This window comes from Alosa sapidissima, chromosome 3 (assembly GCF_018492685.1).
Source record: "Alosa sapidissima isolate fAloSap1 chromosome 3, fAloSap1.pri, whole genome shotgun sequence".
NCBI lineage: Eukaryota > Metazoa > Chordata > Actinopteri > Clupeiformes > Clupeidae > Alosa > Alosa sapidissima.
Window position 1 is genome coordinate 35,639,412 of NC_055959.1, and position 5,862 is coordinate 35,645,273.

Sequence of the window (5,862 nt, forward strand, 5' to 3'; positions counted from 1 at the left end):
TGGAAGTGAGAAGTACAGAAAGAAAAGATGCATATGTCATCATGAACACACACACACACACACACACACACACACACACACACACACACAGTCCACACACACACACACACACACACACATACACACACACAGTCCACACACTCATACACACATTCACACATTCAACAGAGTTATTCCTTGTAAATATATGCTAGTTGTTACCTAACTATAAACGTAAGCAAACATCTACACAAGTAGACTATGCGACTCATTCTTCGTCATTCAATCATGAGGCAACAACCTGTCTGTTTTGCACAAGGACATACAGAATCTAAAGTGCCATTACCGCCAAACATGCAAATGTGTGTCCTGTGAGAAGCAGGGATGTTGGAACCCATTTCTGTAAGGAGCAACGGGTGGTGTGTGCATGCCACCTACACTACAGCACACACAGGGATGTAGTGGTAAAATAAGAGGTGGGTAAACTACAGTATGAATTCTGTGAGGTGAACTGTCTGCACCGTGCAATATCGGATTTTTCAGAACATGTTTGATGATGGTGGAGGTTATTATCCAATTTTTATAACAATATCAGTCATTTTAAATGGTTCCAAGTGTGTACATAGTGTGAATGTAGATAATACAGTGTGGTTTTTGAATGTTAAAGTTGCAATTTATGAATAAACTTTTTTGAGAGGTGGATAAACTGTGTTGTTTACTTGCGTTTAGCCTCCACTACATCCCTGAGCAAACAGGAATCCACCCAATGCTGCACCCTTCAAATCATCAGGTTGGACTTTTAACAGGGATTTGGGAAGAAAATGTTTTCATATTCTAGTGGCTAAACACACCATTTTGGGTGTGCTGTGGCGCAGCAGGCAGCGTTCGTACCATATACGGGTCCGAGTGCCCACGGGGACCCAGGTTCGAATCCGACCTGCGGTCATTTCCCAATCCCACCCCATCTCTCTCTCCCACTTGCTTCCTGTCTCACTCTCCACTGTCCTGTCCAAATAAAGTCAAAAAAGCCCCCCCCCCCCAAAAAAAAAAAAAAAATAAACACACCATCTTAACATACTTTGAAATGGACATGAAGGCTATGTGTTTTCGTCTGAATTTGAAAGACTTTTGTCATGATTTGGCCCCCCTGTCCACATTAGCCCATCATGTCCGAGCTCCCAAAACAGACCGATTTGGATCCACTGGTGACCCGTGTTCGTTTTAAGCCGTAGCCGTTGCATGTTAGTGTGGACGATTAAACCACGGAACCATCTGAAACAGATGACCATGTTCAGTTCCCTGATTGGTTGTGCTCGTATCACGTGTCCAGGGCCTCTTCTCCTCTTCAAGAAGTAAACATGGGGCAGCCGTGACCTACTGGTTAGCGTTTTAGACTTGTAACCGGAGGTTGCCGGTTCAAACCCCGACCAGTAGGAACGGCTGAAGTGCCCTTGAGCAGGGCACCTAACCCCTCACTGCTCCCCGAGCGCCGCTGTTGTTGCAGGCAGCTCACTGCGTCGGGATTAGTGTGTGCTTCACCTCACTGTGTGTGTGCTGAGTGTGTTTCACTAATTCACGGATTGGGATAAAAATTGGAGACCAAATTTCCCTCACGGGATCAAAAGAGTATATATTCTTATACGTACATACATCAGAGCATCCTCTCGCCTATTGTCAGGCATCACAGTGGCTTCCACAGTGGTTTTTATGTGGTCATTATAGTTAATAGTGTCAGGAGTATTCACTGGAACATGCAAACCAAAAAAAGAAATATACTTTGGAGACACTGATGTACACAACCGTATGACCGTTTAGATAGATAGATAGATAGATAGATAGATACTTTATTGATCCCCAGGGGAAATTCAAGGTCTCAGCAGCATACATACAACACAAACACATTCTTTAACAGCAGAAAGAGTAATTAAAGTATATAATATAAAAACACAACTAAGCAGTAAGGACAGTAGAAGATAAAGAATATGCTAAATATACTAAAATACAAATTATTGAGTTATACTAAAATATACTAAAATACAAATAATTAAGTTACTAACTAACTTAATACAATATATGAAAATATACTAAAATACAAATTACAAAAATACAAATTATACTAACACTTAATCTAAATCAATTCTAAAAACAGTATCCACATAGTGGTGATTAATAAATCAGAGGCGCTTGCAATGACTGAGACAGGGACTGAGCCTGTGATTCTCTGTGCATAGTAAGGTATGGTAAGGTGCTCTATGTGAATGAGTGTCATGGTGGTAGTGCAATGGTGATAGTGGTCATGGTGATAGTGCAATGGAGTAAGTCAACAGTGCAACAATGCAGAAATAAAGTAAAGTCTATATATCTATATATTTAACTATTTAAGAAAATGTATAAGTGTGGCCACAGTTCGGCTGTGGCATGGAGGGGGGGGGGGTTATGCATATGTGCTAATGTGCTAATATAGCACGCAAACAGTGAGGCTTAAAGACAGTGGTACAAGTGGCTAGTGGACAGACAGTACCAAACATGGAGGGGGTGAAGAGGCAGACAGACTATGCAGAGAAGTCTATCTCTCCTCTTCCCTTAAGTGAGGCATTGAACAGTTCAATGGCCCTGGGGACAAATGACTTTCTCAGTCTGTCAGTTGTGCAAGGCAGTGAGCGAAGTCTCCAGCTGATCAGGCTCTTCTGTTTAACAATAGTGCTGTGGAGTGGGTGACACTCATTGTCCAAGATGTTGATCAGTTTGTTCAGGGTCCTTTTGTCAGATAGTGAAGTGATGCACTCCAGTTCAGCTCCCACTACAGAGCCAGCTTTCCTTACCAGCCTGTCAATTCGCCCCACATCCTTCTTCCTTGTGCTTCCTCCCCAGCATACTACTGCATAGAAGAGGACGCTGGCAACAACAGACTGGTAGTCCTGAGGAGCTTACTGCACACATTGAAGGACCGCAGATTCCTCAGGAAGTACAGCCTGCTCTGCCCTTTCTTGTAGTGCATCAGTGTTGGCTGACCAGTCCAGTTTATTGTCCAGGTGGAGACCCAGATACTTGTAGGTGCTAACCACCTCCACATTGACCCCATCAATGTGGACTGGTAGCAGAGTGGGCTTAGACCTGCGGAAATCCACCACCATCTCCTTGGTCTTTGAAGTGTTAAGTTGAAGATGATTGAGTTTGCACCATTGCACAAAGTCCTCCACCAGGCTCCTGTACTCCTCCTCCTGCCCGTTCCTGATACACCCCACAATTGCAGTATCATCAGAAAACTTCTGCATGTGGCATGACTCGGTGTTGTAGCAGAAGTCAGATGTGTACAGGGTGAACAGGACTGGAGAGAGCACAGTTCCCTGTGGCGCTCCGGTGCTGCAGATCACAGTGTCAGAGAGACAGTTCTTCAGTCTGACTAACTGTGGTCGCTCGGTCAGGTAATCTGTAATCCAGGTTACCAGGTAAGCGTCCACACCCATCTGCAAGAGCTTGTCTCCCAATCTGAGGGGCTGGATGGTGTTAAAAGCACTTGAGAAATCAAAGAACATGATTCTCACAGCACTTTTCCCCTTGTCCAGGTGGGAATGTGTCCTGTGTAGAAGATAAGTGATGGCATCGTCCATGCCCACTTTCTCCTGGTAAGCAAACTGTAACGGGTCTAGTGCATGGCGTACCTGGGGTCTGAGCATGCCTAAGACCAATGATGGATGGCCTTATGACCGTTTGGCACGGTCACATTCAAAGAAGTATACCCAGGCCTGAACACCACTGACTTTTGCTCTAGAGGAGACTACACCTACGTATTGCGCAACTATTGCACGAAAACACACAGGAGAAAGGAAGCAGTAACCCAACCCAACTTCTGCTCGCCCGATAACCTCTAACCACAGACCACACTCCTATTCCCCATTGGCAGGCCCATCGCTAGAAGGCAAGCAAACCAAGCAATTGCTTGGGGCCCCGAGCTGGCCAGGGGCCCCAAGACAACGACTGGTTAAGAATAAAATGCAACCACAAACTGTGAGCGCCCCTTTGATAGTCAATTCAGTAAAGTGCAACGACACTGTTACCGGCAATACCGGGATCCCCCTCAAGGGGGCCCCTCTTAGTAGTCGCTGACAGCAGCCAGCCAGCCAGGTTTGTGATCTCTGCTGCGTATAGTCCTAAATAAAAACGATTCAAACTCTCTAGCCACTCACTCGCAATTCACTGACGTCAAGGAATGAGGAAGGAGCCACACATACTGTAGGGCTAGGCTACTGTTATGTTGTTGACTGCCGTACTATTGAGGACTATTATGAGTTCTGTCCATCATTTGGTGGTAGGTAAAATTACTGCAATAAAATTATGCTTATTAAATGCTTTCCCCAAATCACTTTTCACAATTTTTTTTCAAGAGTAATATTATCGGTTATCGTATCGGCATCGGCCACAACAAACCAATAAATATCGGTTATCGTTATCGGCCCTAAAATTCCATATCGGTGCATCTCTAATAACATTAGCTTGGGATGTTTTTACAGTAAGCATTGGTAGTTGTGAAAGTAGCTGCATCCCTTCTAAATATCAAAATATGGAAATGCTAACATATCTTTTCTTTCTCCCTCAAGGTGCTTTGCCTAAATTTCTCAGCCCTCAGGCTCTTCCTAAGGATACCTCCACTGATGAAGGTAGAGTGAATTTCTCTCACTGAGCTGAGCTGTTAATGACCATTTCCAATATGCTAACAGTGAAATGGTCAAATGTACTTCACAGGTAATTTCAGATTTCTTTTCAATTATTTTCCCAGGTATGCCATCAACTTCATATATAGTGAGATACTAACAAGATAGTGAGATCAGCAGAGCACAATGGGCCACTTCAGGAAGAAAGAACCTGAGCACACAAATAACTTTTTTTGGTTACGCTTTACTTGACAGTGTCGACATAAGAGTGACATGACTGTCATGAACGTGTCATAAACAAGTGATAAACGTTTATGACTACGCTTCTGTCATTAAGTGACATTCGTTTTTGTTATAACAAGTAAGGGTTAGGTTTAGGATTAGGGTTAGGTTTAGAGTTATGGTTAGGGTTGGGGTTGGAGTTTGGATTAGGGTTAGAGGTTAGGGTTAGGTTTTGTGTGTTCATGACAGTGTCATGTCACTCTTATGTCGATACTGTCAAGTAAAGTGTTACCCTTTTTTTCCATGCACAGCATCTTCAGAGCCGTTGCACCCAGAAAAAAAACTCTTTAGGGCCCCAAATGCAGGCAAAGTGCAGTTATCATTCAAATTACAGTAGGACTGTCTGTTCCAGCTATTGCTTTGCGTTCAGTTATTTGAACCTAACAAACACCCAGAGAAAATAAATCATTCATGTAATGAATTTATTAGATAAAGGACATGTCCAGTGACTTGATTAGTAACATTTTTAATGGTAATGGATGTGTGGAATAAGATATGTTATCATTAAACATTCACAGGTACTATGACACTGTGCACATGTGGTCATTCAGAAGTACACGAGAATCTGACCATGTATGTTCCAGAGTTGAGCAAAATTCTGAATTGAATTGAGAATGACTCCTAAATTGAATTGGAATTGAGGTCAAAAAAAGATTCTAGAATTAAAATTGAAATTTGAATCAAAGTCATAATTTAACTGTAGTGTTTAACAATAAAGCTTTACAGTCAGATATAACTGCATTACATATTCTATAAATAATATTAGTTTGAACTACTTGTAACCTTCCCAACACTGATATGAGTACTGTATGTGAGGTTCAACACATTCTTTCTGTTGTGCAGCTGTGTGAAATTTCTTCTAATTTCCATGAACTTAATTAAATTCCAAATTCTGAATTTTGCACAAGTCTGGTATGTTCACATAAACACACAAACACACACACACACA

At 42.5% G+C, this 5,862-nt stretch overlaps 1 protein-coding gene across 1 annotated transcript in view; it reads right to left on the reverse strand.

Moving 5' to 3' along the window:
• Nucleotides 1–5,862, reverse strand: part of LOC121704980 (protein phosphatase 1 regulatory subunit 1B-like) — a 39,546-nt gene that overhangs the window by 14,784 nt on the left and 18,900 nt on the right. The gene's annotated exons all lie outside the window — the stretch shown is intronic.